The sequence below is a fragment of the Mobula birostris genome, chromosome 8 (assembly GCF_030028105.1).
Source record: "Mobula birostris isolate sMobBir1 chromosome 8, sMobBir1.hap1, whole genome shotgun sequence".
Lineage (NCBI taxonomy): Eukaryota > Metazoa > Chordata > Chondrichthyes > Myliobatiformes > Myliobatidae > Mobula > Mobula birostris.
Genome location: NC_092377.1, coordinates 3,912,253 through 3,929,075, shown reverse-complemented (window position 1 = coordinate 3,929,075; position 16,823 = coordinate 3,912,253). Strand labels below are relative to the sequence as shown.

Here is a 16,823-nt window from a genome sequence, read left to right as displayed (position 1 = left end):
CCCCTGACCTGTAATAGAATCATGCTAATCGTTATGCTACCAAGACACCTCATAACCTACACTGAGATTAATCAAAAACTTCTGTCCCACATAGCTCACTGTTTTCATTCATCCATCTGTCTATCTCAGAGTCTCTCAAATGTCCCAAGTGTAACTGTCTTGACCAGCACCACAGTCAGCGTGTTCAACGCACCCATCACCCGATTCTCACACTTTCCATCAGGCAGGAGATATAAAACCCTGAAAGCAAATGCCTCCAGGCTGAAGGACAACTTCTTTCCAACTGTTATAAGACTAGTCAACAGTCTCAGTATGATTCAATAGACTCTTGGCCTCATAATCCACCTTGCTATGACCTTGCACCATGTTGTCTACCTGCACTGCACCCTCTCTGTAACTGTAACATTTTATTCTGCACTCTGTCGTTATTTTCAGTGGAACTACCTCAATACACTGATGTAATGAATAATCTGTATGAACAGTGTGTAAGGCAACTAATTCACTGTGTCTCAGTAGATGTGACAATAATAAACCAGTTCAACAAGTTACTGAGAGAGAGCTGTGCAGGTGGGCCAGAAGCTGTAAGGACCATGAAGTTACTGAGAGAGAGCTGTGCAGGTGGGCCAGAAGCTGTAAGGACCATGAAGTTACTGAGAGAGAGCTGTGCGGGTGGGCCAGAAGCTGTAAGGACCATGAAGTTACTGAGAGAGAGCTGTGCGGGTGGGCCAGAAGTGGTAAGGACCATGAAGAGGGAGACTGTGAGATCAATGGTTCAGCTTCATTATTTAAGATGCCCATTGAAGGGATTGGTAATGGGATGTGGAGCCAGGTGGAACATGGCCTTGAGATTTTGTATCTTCTGCTGAATGTGAGGGGGAGAAGAGGGAATGATTGGGGTAGGATGGGTTCTAGATTAGTCATAGAATCACAAAACATTGGAAACAGGAGTCGCCCTGTAGGCCCATCTAACCCCATCAGTCTGCACCCGAATATAGCCCTTCATATGCCCTTCATCCATGTAACTATCCAAATTTCTCGCAAATGTTGAAATCTGCTGGCATTTCATTCCACACTCTCACCAACCTCTGAATGAAGGAATTCCCCATCATGTTCCCCTTTCTTTTTCTTTTTCTTTTTAAGTCATTTTATTAATTATTATTGAAAGTCAACAACAGAGAAAAATACATCAAAATAATCAAGACAACATACCCATTTGTAGAATAAGAGTTAAACTATCAACCAGACTGAACAGTATATCAATAATAATCAAAAAACAAAGTGTTAAAGCTTTTTTTATGGAAAAAAGAAAGAAAAAAAGAACCTCTACTAACTAAAACAGAAAAAACCCCTAATAACTAAAAAAAAAGGGGAAAAAAACACCCATTTGGAGCACAAACCCAAAGCTATACGACGTACAAGCTTCCATAAAAAAAAGACATCAAACCGCCAACCAAATCCATATACCCAAGCATCATAATCAATTAAAAAGGAATTAATAAGTGTTGCCGAACGACTCAGAAGCTGCTGATTGGTTGAACTCTTGTCAATCAAAGGGTTTAAACAACAGTTGAAGTCACCTCCCATCAGCAGCATATATTCATTTAAGTCTGGTAATAAACCAAATACATTTTTAAAAAAAGAAGGATCATCTACATTAGGTCCGTGTAGATTAACCAGGCCAATTTTTCTATTACAAATTGTTCCTTTAATAATTAAAAATCTACCGTTATTATCTGAGACAATGTCTTCTTGAATAAATAAAATATTAGATTTAATAAAAATAGATACTCCCTTAGTTTTATTTTGACAAGTAGCATGGTATTGAAGATCCTTCCATTTTTTAAAGAATCTATTTTGATCGCCCGTTCTAATATGCGTTTCTTGAACAAAAATTATATCGGGCTGGAATCGATTAATAACTTTCAAAGTCTTCCTTCGCTTAATAGGGTGATTCCAGCCACGTACATTCCAACTAATAACGTTTATCTGTTTAAGTACCATTGGATATTATTCTTAAACACGACAATATATGCCCATACCATCGCGGGCTAATCAAAGATGGCGGTGATGAATATAACCAAATAGAAAACACGCATGCTCCGGAACTCCATAATGGGAAAAAGTGCCGGAAGTGTGTGTGAAAAAAAAACCCACAATAAACCCTAAAATACAAAAATACCCCCAAACCTCCCACCATCCCCAAAGAAGGAAATCAGGCAAAAGAGAGAAAAAGCCGGAACGCATCCCCAAGAAGAGAAAGATAAGAACGGAATTCCGCGTGCCGCTCAATTTAAATAATGATTAAAAGTTTTTTCTCCCAATTCCCCCCTCCCCCTTACAACGAAAATACGTAACCTTAAGATAAGAAAGCTCAACAAAGAAAAAAATGTTTATACTTAATCATTGAAAATAAACTAAGGGAATGCGAAGACAGTCTCCAAAGACGCCAAAGCAATACTACTAACCCAAAGAGTTAATCTCTAAAGAGAGAAAAGCAGCGCCATTATTCTTTAACTTACTACCTTATTTAACAAAAGAACTAAAGCTAATTATCTATTACTAAACACTCCATAATATAAGAAAAAAGTCTGTAGAAACTGTAAGCAAACTAACACTTAGCTAATAAAGAAAAAGAAAATTAGAAACAGATAATCAAACCAGTTCACAATCTATCCGCTGTATTAATTCACTCCGTATGCTAAACAGTCTTCAAGAAAAAGTCATTCTTTAGTCAAACCAAGAAGATCACCTCTTCTTTAAGTAATCCATCGATCAAAGGATATCTTCAGCATACCAAAATCTTCAAAACCTGTTCTCTTTCAGAGAATTATTCAGAAACTCTAATATCCTTCATACATCAGCCGATTCCACAATAGAATTGACAAAATCCAATGCCGCCTGGGGATCCAAGAAGACACGAGGGGTAGAATCTTTAGGAAATAACTTTAGTCTCGCTGGGTATCTCAGGGATGGAAAAAGTCTTTTTTCATGAGCGATCTTCATGGCCGATATGAATTTGATCCGTTGTTCCATAATTTTCCATGGATAATCTTCATAAAAACGGGTCTCGGAACCGTTAAATTTAAAAACTTTCTGCTTTCTTGCACATTTTATGATTTGGCCTTTAACTTTAAAGTGAAGAAAGTTGACTAAAATTGGTCGGGCTTTATTTGACAAAGTGAAAATTCTGCGAGCTCTTTCAATATCGGGAGGCTGAGATAGAATATCCGGGAACAAAGATTGAAACAGATTGGCAAAATAATCCAATAAATTCCCATTTTCAGAGCCTTCCTGAAGACCCACAATATGAATGTTATTCCGACGAGACTTTGCCTCCAAATCGACAATTTTGCGTTGAGCCTGTGACAATCGGGTTGAAATATCCACAATCTGACGTTTCGATTCTTTAAACTCAGTATTCAAGGGAACAATATTTTCCTGAATAGTCTGTAAACTCTGTCGGAACGACTTCAACTAAGAAGTGTTATTATCCATTTTGTTGTCGAGACCCATCAACGCACGTTACAAACGCTCAGCCCAGGCAGGCATGTCTTCTAATTTTTCTTTTGAAGTTTTTCCCTTTCCATTGCTGGGTTCAAAAAGCTGTTTTCCACTTCTTAAAGGATACGACATAATGACCACTATTTCCCTGCAAGATCCAAAAAATAAAAGTTGAATAATTCAAAGTTTAGACTGGGGAAAAGGAGGAATTAAAGGCAGCCACAAATTTTATGTATTACTCCATCGAGCTACAGGCGGAAGTCCCCTTTCCCTTTATCGTTTCTCCATTTACGCTTAGCATAAAAGCCAAAAAGAGGGCAATAATGGATCAACCCCCAAATTCCTCCTTCTGCACCAAAAAAAAATGAACTAAATGGATCGGGCATATCAACCCCCAAATCACTCTGCCCGTACAAAAAAAAACAGAGAGGATTTGGTGGAAAAACACAGTATATAAAAACTTAAAAACTGAAAAAATAGAGTCTGTAGTTCATAGTCCGAATCCAAAATACAAAAAGTAGACATTCCAGTGAAGAAGCATTGGCTACAAACTCTCCCCTCTCTGGTATAGATGAAAAGGCAAGCAGTCGGCGTTCACCCTCTGCCCACACTTCGACACTTTAATCGACAAACTCTGGGTGCTTTAATCAGTGGAGTGGTACCAAGCATCGTCCTGCAGCCTGCCCACTACGAGGTCCGCACACCCTGCCTCTGTCTCCCAGAATCCTCTCAGAGACTGCAAAGCGCTGCAGCACCCAAACTTGCACACTTGCCTTGATGTTTCAATTGGCCTCGTTCCTTCAATCAGCGAACAATGGGAGCTTAAATCAGCGTAACGGGGTCAGACATCAGCTTGCGCAGCATCCTGCAACCTTCTCACAACGAGGTACAATCACACTGCCTCTATCCCCCATAATCATCTCCAAGTGCTGAAGCATCCAACCTTATATCTCAGTAACATACTTGTGATTTTTCTTTGCACTCTTTCAACATTATTTATATCTTTCCTGTAGGTAGATGATCAGAGTGGCACACATTCTGCCAAAATAAGCCTCACCAATGTCTTATACAACTTCAACATAACATAACAACTCCTGTACTCAATACATTGATTAATGAAGACCACTGTGACAAAAGCTTTTTTTACAACCCTATGATGCCACTTTGAAGAAACCATCTCTCTGTATTCCCTGATTCCTTGTTCTACACACTCCTCAGTGCCCTATCACTCATTGTGTAAGCATTCCAAAATGCAACATGTGACACTTGCCTGCAGTAACTTCCATCTGCAATTTTTCAGTCCATTTTTGCAGTTGATCCAAATCCCACAACAAGCTTTGATAACCTTCCTCAGTGTCCACTACATCTTTAATCTTGATGCCATCTGAAAATTTGCTGATTCAATTTTCCACATTATCATCCAGATCATTGATATAGATGACAAAGAACAGTGGACCCAACACTGATCCCTGAAGTACTCCACTAGTCACAGGCCTCCAGTCAGAGGCAATCATTTATTACCACTCCCAGTCATAGTCATAGTCATAGTCATACTTTATTGATCCCAGGGGAAAATTGGTTTTAGTTACAGTTGCACCATAAATAATAAACAGTAACAGAACCATAAATAGTTAAATAGTAATATGTAAATTATGCCAGTAAATTATGAAATAAATCCAGGACCAGCCTATCGGCTCAGGGTGTCTGACCCTCCAAGGGAGGAGCTGTAAAGTTTGATGGCCACAGGCAGGAATGACTTCCTATGATGCTCTGTGCTGCACCTTGGAGGAATGAGTCTCTGGCTGGATGTACTCCTGTGCCCACCCAATACATTATGTAGTGGATGGGAGACATTGTCCAAGATGGCATGCAACTTGGACAGCATCCTCTTTTCAGACACCACATTCAGAGAGTCCAGTTCCATCCCCACAACATCACTGGCCTTACAAATGAGTTTGTTGATTCTGTTGGTGTCTGTTACCCTCAGCCTGCTGCCCCAGCACACAACAGCAAACATGATAGCACTGGCCACCACAGACTCGTAGAACATCCTCAGCATTGTCCAGCAGATGTTAAAGGACCTCAGTCTCCTCAGGAAATAGAGACGGCTCTGACCCTTCTTGTAGACAGACTCAGTGTTCTTTGACCAGTCCAGTTTATTGTCAATTCGTATCCCCAGGTATTTGTAATCCTCCACCATGTCCACACTGACCCCCTGGATGGAAACAGGGGTCACCAGTGCCTTAGCTCTCCTCAGGTCTACCACCAGCTCCTTAGTCTTTTTCACATTAAGCTGCAGATAATTCTGCTCACACCATGTGACAACGTTTCCTACCGTAGCTCTGTACTCAGCCTCATCTCCCTTGCTGATGCATCCAACTATGGCAGAGTCATCAGAAAACTTCTGAAGATGACAAGACTCTCCAGTTCTTCTGCAAAGTCAATTTACTGTCTCATCTTCAATACCAAATGACAAAACCTTATTGATCAACCTCCAATGTGGGACCTTGTCAAAGACCATGTTGACAACATTTAGTGCCTGTCCTTTATCAAATTCCTCGAAATTTCCTTGAAAAAACACCAAGAAATAAATGGGTCGTTTGGAGCATTGAACAACAGCTGTTGCTGCTTTACTAAGGCAGCGTGGACATACGAAAGGAAAAATGGGTGACAAATGTACTTTGAGTTTTTTAAGGTCACACGTGTCTGAAATGATGAGGGTCATTGAGTGAGTTTCATGCACCGGAGAATCAGAACTGTTCAGATCTCACTTTGGACAATTAAATGTGGAGCAGTTCAATATGGAGCCTTAAACCATGGAGCCTTTATGAGTCAACACCAAGGCTGAAAAGATGGCAGGAGAACCGACATTCACAAAGTCTGAAACATAGAGGGATGAGGCCTCCTCTGCCTACCATCTTGTTAGCAAAGGTGCAGTCACTTGAAAATAACATTGACGATTTCAGAGCAAGACTGGTGTGTCAGAGGCAGATGAGGCTGAACTCAGTTGTTGCTGCATTAAAACAGTGAACATACCAGACACAGCTATCTGAGCAGGAGCTTTACAATTTTCAGAATGGATCGAACCTCAGATTCTGTTTCAGAAAGTGGTGGCAGCATATGCTTTTTCATCAATTCTCGTTGATGTACGGACGTTGGTGTTATGTTGACTTCTTGATACCCTGACTTAGAACAGCTAATGATTAAATGTAAACCTTTTTATTTGCCTTGGGAGTTTTCATCTGTGATCCTAACTGTAGTTTACGTACCACCATTGTCCGACCATAAGCAAGCACCTGCGAAACAGTACAACGTTGTTTGTAAACAAGAAATGGCCTGACCCAATGCATTTCAAATTATAGTCAGTGACTTTAACCAGGCCTGTTTGAAGAAAACCTGGCCAATTTGCACCAGCACAGAACCTGTTGCACAAGCGGTCCCAACACACTAGACCACTGCTCTAGTATGATAAGGAACACCTATTGTTCCTCCCGAGACCACACTTTGGCAAGTCAGATCACTTGGCTGTACTCCTGTTACCTGCAAACAGAGAGAGCCTAAAGGTCCAGGATCCAGAGGTCAAGACAACCAAGAGGTGGTCGCTGGAGGCTGAGAATGGTTCCAGGATTGCCTTGAGGCAGTGGACTGGCCCACCCTCAAGAGCTCAGCTGACCACCTGAATGACTAAACTAGGGTCATTACAGACTTTATGAAAACAGCTGTGGACAAGTGTATCCCATTAAATTGTTCATGTTTTTCCCCAATCAGAAGCCCTTGAATGAACAATGAAATCCAGAACCTTCTGAGAGTCAGATCAGAGGCATTCAAGTCTGGAGATCAAGAATGCTACAAGAGGTGCAGGTATGATCTCTGGAAAGCCATCTCTTGGGCAAAGAGGAGATTCCGGTCTAGACTGGAGTCAATGAGGGATCCTCGACAGCTTTGGCAGGGTTTGAATGTCATAATCTCCTACAAAGTTAAATCTTGCTAAATAGGAGACAGCAGAGCTACACTTCCAGAGGAGCTCAAAGCCTTCTTTGCTCACGTTAACCACCGGAACAGGGAGGAACCATCACACACCCCCGTGTCTCCCAATGATCCTTTGGTCTCAGTATCTGAAGATGGTGTGTGGATTGCTTTCAAGAGAGTGAATCCAAGGAGAGCATCCGGTCCAGGCCAGGTACTCAGCTGAATACTGAAGACCTGTGCTGACCAACTGACTGGTGTATCCACGGATATCTTCAACGCCTTGCTCCAGCAGTGTGTGGTACTCACCTGCTTCAAGCTGGTTTCAATTGTATTGGTGCCCAAGAAGAGCGTGTAACCTGTCTATCACTCAGTGGCACCTATATCCACAGTTGTGAAGTGTTTTGAGAGGCTGTTGTTGAAGCATATCAGCTCCTGTCTGAATGGTGACTTGGACCCGCTCTAATGCACTTACTGAAGCAACAAGTCTACAGCAGATGCTGTATTGTTGGCTCTTCACACAACCCTGGAACATCTGGACAGTGAAGATGCGTACATCAGGATGCTTTTTATCGATTACAGCTCAGCATTTAACACTATCATCCCCTCAAAACTAATCAGTACCACCTTATCAATTGGAACCTGGATTTCATCCCTTGGTCAGGTATGGGAACACCAATGCCTTTGAATAGAATATCCTACAAAAGGTAGTGGATTCAGCCCAGTACATCACGGGTAAAACCCTCCCAACTATTGAGCACATCTAGATGAAATATTGAGGTTGAAAAACAGCATCCATCATTAGAGATCCTCAGCACCCAGACTTTGCTCTTTTCTCACTGCTGCCATCCGGTGGAAGGTACAAGAGCCCCAGGACTCGCACCACCAGGTTCAGGATCAGTTACTGCCTTCAGCCACCAGGCTCTTGGACAAAAGGGGATAACTACACTCATTTAAGGACTCTGTTCTGCCATTTTTTCCTGCTCATTATTTATTTATATTTGCATTTACACAGTTTGTTCTTCAGTCACCCTTTTTACGGTTACTGTTCCATATGTAATGCCCTGGTTCATATTTTCACTGTTAAGCTGTATGTATTTCATTTTGGTAGTTCTGTGAGAGCTGCTTGTTTTCAGTTTATGTTTGGGGTGTTGTTGAAGATAAGAGATGAGGGGAAATGTGTGTCATCCAAATAGGATGATTGAATTGAAGGTGAGGTTTCTCTGGTGAGGAACACTAGATTGGGGTTGGGGTTTTTTTGTTCAAGAGGAGATGAAGAGGGAAAACGCTGGAGAGAAGAGGTCGTAGGATTCAACCCGGAGTGGAATTGTGATTTGACGAAGCCCGGGAAGAAATCGATTGAGGATCGGTGACTTGGGGAAACTGTGCGCTCCAACTTGTGCACATTAGACTGTTTCATTAAAATGGACCCTTTTCTTTGTTTTAGTTCTTTTCTACACTAACCCTTTAATCAATTAATATTTATAAAGGTACATCCTTTAGTCGTATGCAGTGTAATGTCTGTTATTTCGTAGCACTAATTAGTGAATTAGGGGAATGAATTACACAGCATTCACACAAACAGGTGGTTTGGGGTGGGATCGCGTCTCAATCTCACAAGTTTGGCTGGGCTGGAGATTATCTTCATTAGACTTAGGCAGCCAAGAAAACCAGGGTGTTTCATATAGATCTGCTAAGTTTGGCCCACAAAGAAAAGAAATTCAGGGTTGTATGTGCTCTGATAATAAATTTTACTTTGAACCTTGAAACCTTTCATTAATTTCAGAGCAGGTGGGATTTGGGAAAGTACATTGATCAGATTTGGGATTGATCACTGGACAGAGAACAAGGAATGGGAAGAGAGGGTGATTGTCTGGAAGACTGTCAGTAATGACTGGGATCAGGGCTGGGTCCCAGCTCTAACACTCTGTATCAATGAGGGGACCAAGTGTATCCAAGCCTGCCGGGGATGCAGAGGTGCTGGCAATGTGATCGGTGAGGAGGATGCAGAGCCATACGGGGATGGAGACACACGGAGTGAGCATGCAGGGTGAAGACAGTTGGAATATCATGTGGACAAATGTGAGATCATTCTCTTGGTAGGAAAAATAGAAACAAAGAGTAATTTCTGAATGGAGAGAGACTGAGGGATATTCATGTCCTGGGGAATCTGGGTGGCCTTGTACACAAAGATCAAACCCAGCAGGCAGGTACAACTGGTGATTCGGAAAGGAACCCCTTGTCCATTATTGTGGGACAGATTTGAGTACAAGAGTAACAATGCCTTACTGGAATTATGGTCTCTAGTGAGATGTCAACGAGGAACAGGAAGTCTCTGAGGGTAGTGCTTTATTCAGTCACCCACTAGGTCAGTTGGTACAAGCAGGTGGAACAGCATCATTCCTTCAGGGATTGGGTAAATACTTGGAAAGAACTTTTCACAGGACTCTGGGGAATGAGGGGACTGGGATCAGGGAGCACCTTTTTCAAAGAGCTGGCACAGGAAGATGGGCCGATCAGATTCCTTCTACACTGACAGTGATCTTCCCAGATGTTTACTCACTGATGTGATTTCCTTTCCGTTCCTCAAACAGAGATGTCCCAAGCCCCATCGTACCTGGCCTGGCTCATTCTGGCTGTCGTGCTGGGAGTTCTCGCTGTCACTGGAGGCATTTTCCTCATCAGTCGCAGAGCGTTTAGAAACCACCCGTCCCGTACGTGTGACTAAATGGTTCATTCTGATCCGATTGTTGTGTGGAGTTATTAAAATGTGAAGGTCGGGGACTGATTGTGAAAGAGCCCGTCGTTGTGTTGTGACAGCAATGTGGGACTCACAGCTCGGAGACGGCTGTTACTGATAATTTATACTCTATTTCACAGACCCACCCACAGAAACTGATCACCAGAGCCCAGGGGCAGATTATGAAAATGTTTTCATGGCCAGGGATGTCCCGGTGAGTTCTGATGCTTTTCTCAGATAAGTAGAATTGTGTGAGGATCGCTCTGGTATGTATGTTCTTCACTCCTTAAGAAGAAAGCCCTTAGCTCCGAGTGGAGTCACCGGGACGCCGTCATGACGGCGTTTTTAGCAGGCTTTCCTATTTTTACGAGGCCGAGTTGCTAGCTCGACGCTCAACCCAGCACGGATGGAAAGCGTGCAAGGGAGCCGGCTGGATTTGAACTCCGGAGTCTTCGCTCCAAAGTCCGGCACTAGTGCCACTACGCCACCGGCCAGCTATTCTTGGCTTCTTACATCAGGGATATTCCCCAGTGACATTGTGGTTCAGGCAGCATCTATGGAAAGATTGGGGCTTTGGACCGAGGCCCTTCATCAGGCCTTGAAAGGAATGGTGCAGAAGCCAGAATGAGAAGTTGAAGGAGTCTCTAACCACCCCCCCCTGATTCTTCTCCCCATTCTCCCCCTTTCTCTACCCCCTTTCTCTCACCCCTTTCTCTCACCTCTTTCTCTCCACCCCCCTTTCTCTCCCATGTTCTGACCATTACAGAGACTTGGAAGGCTCAGAGGCAGGAAGGGTTACATGGAGTGCCAGGCTATAGATGTATCAGAAAGGACAGGGAGGGAGGCAAAAGAGGTGGAGACATGGGACTGCTGATCAGAGATAGTGTCACACATGAAGAAAAGGAGGAAGACATGGAGGGACACAGGAGTCTCTGTGGGTGGAAGTTAGGAACGGGAAGGGGTCAATAACTCTACTGGGTGTTTTTGATAGACCACCCAATAGTAACAGGGTCATTGAGGATCAGACAGTGAAGCAGATTCTGGAAAGGTGTAATAATAACAGGGTTGTCATGGTGGGAAATTTTCATTTCCCAAATATTGATTGGCATCTCCCAAAAGCAAAGGCTTTAGATGGCATAAAGTTTGTTAGGTGTGTTCAGGAAGGTTTCTTGACAGAATACGTCGATAAGGCTCCAAGAGGAGAGGCTGTGCTTGATCTGGTATTGGGAAATTAAACTGGTCAGGTGTCAGGTCTGTCAGTGAGAGAGCATTTTTTACATATTTTCCATATTACTATTTAACTATTTATGGTTTTATTACTATTTATTATTTATGGTGCAACTGTAATGAAAACTAATTTCCCCCGGGATCAATAAAGTATGACTATGACTATGACTATTTTGGAGATAGTGATCGTAATTCTATCTCCTTTACCATAGCATTGGAGAGCGATAGGAACAGACAAGTTAGGAAAGTGTTTAATTGGAGTAAAGGGAAATATGAGGCTATCAACCAGGAACTTGGAAGCATAAATTGGGAACAGATGTTCTCAGGGAAATGTATGACAGAAATGTGGCAAATGTTCATGGGATATTTGCATGGAGATATGCATAGGTACATTCCAATGAGACAGGGAAAGAATGGTAGGGTACTAGTTGCAAAACTTGTCAAGAAGAAAAGAAAAGCTTACGAGAGGTTCAAAAAGCTAGTTGACGATAGAGATCTAGAAGGTTATAAGGCTAGCAAGGAGCTTAAGAATGAAATTAAGAGAGCCAGAAGGGTTATGAGAAGGCCTTGGCGGACAGAATTAAAGAAAACCCCACGGCATTCTGCAAGTAAATGAAGAGCAGGAGGATAAGACATGAGAGAATAGGACCAATCAAGTGTGAGAGTGGAAAAGTGTGTATGGAACCAGAGGAGATAGCAGAGGCACTTAATAAGTACTTTGCTTCAGTATTCACTACAAGAAAGAATCTTGGTGATTGTAGGGTTGACTTACAGCAGACTGAAAAGCTTGAGCATGTAGATATAAAGAAAGAGGATCTGCTGGAGCTTTTGGAAAGCATCAAGTTGGATAAGTCACTGGGACCGGATGAGATGTACCCCAGGCCACTGTAGGAGGCAAGGGAGGAGATTCCTGAGCCTCTGGCGATGATCTTTGCATCATCAATGAGGACGGAAGAGGTTCTGGAGGATTGCAAGGTTGTCAATGTTGTTCCCTTATTCAACAAAGGGAGTAGAAATAGCCCCGGAAATTATAGACCAGTGAGTCTTACTTCAGTGGTTGGTAAGTTGTTGGAGAAGATCCTGAGAGGCAGGATTTATGGACATTTGGAGAGGCATAATATGATTAGGAATAGTCAGCATAGCTTTATCAAAGGCAGGTAGTGCCTTATGAGCCTGATTGAATTTTTTAAGGTTGTGACTAAACACATTGATGAGGGTAGAGCAGTTGATGTAGTGTATATGGATTTCAGCAAAGCATTTGATAGGTACCCTTTTCAACGATTATTGAGAAAGTAAGAAGGCATGGGATCCAAAGGGACATTGCTTTGTGCATCCAGAATTCAATTGCCTCCTGAAGGCAAAGATTGGTTGTGGACAGGTTATATTCTACATGAAGGTCAGTGACCAGAGATGTGGCTCAGGGACCTGTTTTGGGACCCCTACTCTTCGTGAGTTTTATAACTGACCTGGATGAGGAACGTTATAGCGGGACATTGATAGGATGCAAAATGGGGCTGAGAAGTGGCAGATGGAGTTCAATCCAGATAAGTGTGAGGTGGTTTATTTTGGTAGGTCAAATATGATGGCAGAGTATAGTGTTAATGGTACGACTCTTGGCAGTGTGGAGGATCAGAGGGATCTTGGAGTCCGAGTCCATAGGACACTCAAAGCTGCTGTGCAGGTTGACTCTGTGGTGAAGAAGGCATACGGTGCATTGGCCTTCATCAATCATGGGATTCAGTTCAGGAGCCGAGACGTAATGTTACAGCTATATAGGACCCTGGTCAGACCCTACTTGGAGTATTGTGCTCAATTCTGGTTGCCTCACTAATGGAAGAACATGGAAACCATAGAAAGGGTGCAAAGGAGATTTACAAGGATGTTGCCTGGATTGGGGAGCATGTCTTATGAGAATAGGTTGCGTGAGCTTGCCCTTTTCTCCTTGGAGCAACGGAGGATGAGAGGTGACCTGATAGAGGTGTATAAGATGATGAGAGGCATTGATCGTGTAGATGATCGTGTCTTATGGACTCGGACTCCAAGATCCCTCTGATCCTCCACACTGCCAAGAGTCGTACCATTAACACTATACTCTGCCATCATATTTGACCTACCAAAATAAACCACCTCACACTTATCTGGGGTTTTCTTTAATTCTGAGGCTTTTTCCCAGGGCTGAAATGGCTAGAACGGGAGGGCACAGTTTTAAGCTGCTTGGAAGTACGTACATAGGAGATGTCAGGGGTAAGTTTTTTCACACAGGAAGTGGTGAGTGTAGGGAATGGGCTGCCGGCAACGGTGGTGGAGGAAGATATGATGGGGTCTTTTAAGAGACTCCTGGATAGGTACATGGGGCTTAGTAAAATGGAAGACTCTGAGAAACCGGAGGTAATTTCTATAGTAAGGATATGTTTGGCACAGCCTTGTGGTCTGAAGGGCCTACATTGTGCTGCAGGCTTTCTATGTTTCTATGTTTCCCCCTCCTTTTCTCCTCCCTTTCTCTCCCCCCTTTCTCTCCCCCTCTCTCTCCCCATCTCTCCCCATCTGTCCCCCCTCTCTCTCCCCCATCTATCCCCCTCTCTCTCCCCTATCTCTCCCCATCTGTTCCCCCTCTCTCTCCCCCATCTATCCCCCTCTCTCTCCCCCATCTCTCCCCCTTTCTCTCCCCCATGTCTCCCCATCTCTCCCCCCTCTCTCTCCCCCTCTCTCTCCCCATCCTCTCCCCCCTCTCTCCCTCCCCTCTCTCCCCCCTCTCTACCCCATCTCTTCCCCATCTCTCTCTCCCCCTCTCTCCCCCTCTCTCTCCCCTCCCCTCTCCCCCCTCCCCTCTCTCCCCCCATCTCTTCCCCATCTCTCTCCCCCTCTCTCCCCCTCTCTCCCCCTCTCTCCCCTCTCTCTCCCTCTCTCCCCCCTCTCCCCTCTCCCCTCTCTCTCCCTCTCTCCCCTCTCCCCCTCTCTCTCCCACTTTCTCTCCCCCTTTCTCTCTCTCCCCTTTCTCTCTCTCCCCCTTCTCTCTCTCCCCCTTTCTCTCCCCTTTCCTCTCCCCCTTCCTCTCCCCTTTCCTCTCCCCCTTCTCTCTCTCCTGTTTCCTCCCCTTTCTCTCTCTCCCCCTTTCTCTCTCTCCCCTTCTCTCTCTCCCCCTTTCTCTCCCCTTTCCTCTCCCCCTTCCTCTTCCCTTTCCTCTCCCCCTTCTCTCTCTCCCGTTTCCTCTCCCTTTCTCTCTCTGCCCCCTTTCACTGCCCCCTTTCTCTGTCCCTTCTCTATCTCTCCCCTTCTCTCTCTCCCCACGTTCTCTCCTGGCTTTCTATCTTTCCCCCACTTTCTCCCCCCCAGTGGGGTTCTGCTGTTACTTGCACAGCGTGTAGTGGGGTAGTGGGTGTTTGCACCCTTGTAAGAGTAAGTGGGGGAGGGGAGGTTGATGCTTTTGCTGTTTTTTAAGTTTGGAGGGAGTGAAGGAAATGGCGTTCTAATGTTCTGTCATTCATTCTTTGGGTTTTTTCTGTTATGTGGATCTCTGTGAAGAGTACGAGTTTCAGGTTGTATGCTGTTTACATTCTCTGATATTGAATTGAACGATTGGACATGTTACAATGGGATTGGAAATAGAATGTTTGGCCACCGGGAAATACTCGTTGTGCGGATGGAATGAAGGTGCTCATGAAAGCCATCACCCAGTCCACGTCGCGTATCACCGGTGTAGAGGAGGCCACATTGGGAGCACTGGATACAGTTAGCAATCACAACAGGTTTTCAGGCGAAGTGTTGCCTCACCTGTAGGGATAGGTTGGGACCCTGAACGGAGGTGAGAGAGTGAGAGAACAGGGAGCAGGTGTCACCTTCTTCCTTTCCTAAGTTTATCTGACCTTCTGAGTTCCTCCAGCATTTTGTGGGTGTTGCTCTGGATTTCCATCATCTGCAAAATCTCTTGTTTATGGAACTAATCCCATCCCCCTGAATAAAATCCCTATTCCTCTATGTTCCTGCATCTGTCTAAATGCCTCTTAAATGCTACTATTGTGTCTGTTTCCAGCACCACCCTGGCAGTGTGTTCCAGACACCCACCACCCTCTGTGTGAAGATAACTTGCCCTTCACATCTCCCTTAAACTGTCCCACTCTCACCTCAAAGCCAGTGTTGACAATGTTTAGACTGATGTAATGGTTCAATTGTGTTCTGTTGTAGGGTTCAGGAGGTCACCAGCTCGATTCAAACAACACCTACATGGTAAGGAAGGTCACCTCTGGAACATTGAAGCTTTTCGCACAGCACGAGCTGTCAAGCTGTTGTTCACACCATTTCTGTTTTCTCTACTAGGCTCTGCAATGTCCCACTCAGTCCATCTACGGTCATCTCCAAGGTACGTTGCAACATCTTTGGACAGGTCGGCTAAACCATATCAACTGCTGTGGAAGTGGTGAGACTGGAGAAGTCTTTATACAGGAACAGCCAGTGAGCAATGAGCCCCGTGTGGTGATGGGTCAGCGGCAGCTCAGTCTGATCACCAATTGGACCAGGGTGTGAATTCACACCTTTTACTGAATCAGGTCGCTCAGCCATGCACAGACATCCTCACAGTCCTGGTAAAGCTGAGTGTCTAAAAGACCCAGTGCTGTTCATCACCTCCATTGGTTTCAAGGCTGAACAAGTGTTGTAGTGAATCAGATCTACTGGTGAGATGAGGCAGGGTTAAATGTTCTCACCATTTTGACAATTGGATTGCGGTGCTCTCAGTTTAGACGGTGAAGGAGTTCATCTTCAAGTTCAAGTGTCTTGTCACAGACGAACACACCCAGGGTATAATCACCATGAAGATCAGCTCACTGCACCTGCACAGTCCATTACAAACACGACAAAACTAATTAATTTAAAATTAAATTAACATAAGTTATACACCAACAACAAAATAAACATCATGACATGAGCACAAGTTGAGACAGAGGAAATACATGCGGTACAAGATGCTCCTGATGATGGGAAAAGCTCTAGTCATGATGGAACTGTAGCCTCCTGTGTTTCTGTTCACTGGAGATCCCACACCAGAATGTGGTACAACTCGGTGTGAATCTCACTTAAGAGCTGCCTATGTTAATGGGGTTTGTTCTGGTGGATGGAGAGGAACCACTTGTTCTGGTGGGGGATCCACAATGTGGGACTACAACATCACCAGATCCCAGCTGTCCCACAGACACTAGTGTTGCTGCAGAGATGCATAACCCTCTCCCAACACTGGTGGGAATTCCTGAATACAGCCATGAAACCATACGATATAGGAGCAGAATGAGACCATTTGGCCCATCGAGTCTGCTCTGCCAGTTCATCATGGCTGATCCAATTCCCTCTCAACTCCAGACTCCTCCCTTCTTCCTGTGTCCCTTCATGCCTCGATTAA

General features: G+C 44.1%; 1 long non-coding RNA gene across 1 annotated transcript in view; it reads right to left on the bottom strand.

Moving 5' to 3' along the window:
* Positions 1-1,136: 1,136 nt before the first annotated feature.
* The window catches only part of LOC140202115 (uncharacterized), a 29,583-nt gene continuing 13,896 nt past the window's right edge, over positions 1,137-16,823 (bottom strand). The window contains exons 3-4 of the long non-coding RNA XR_011887001.1: positions 16,135-16,260; positions 1,137-3,649 (exon numbers count right to left, since the gene is read on the bottom strand). This is a non-coding gene — a long non-coding RNA (uncharacterized lncRNA). The remainder of the gene's footprint in view (positions 3,650-16,134; positions 16,261-16,823) is intronic.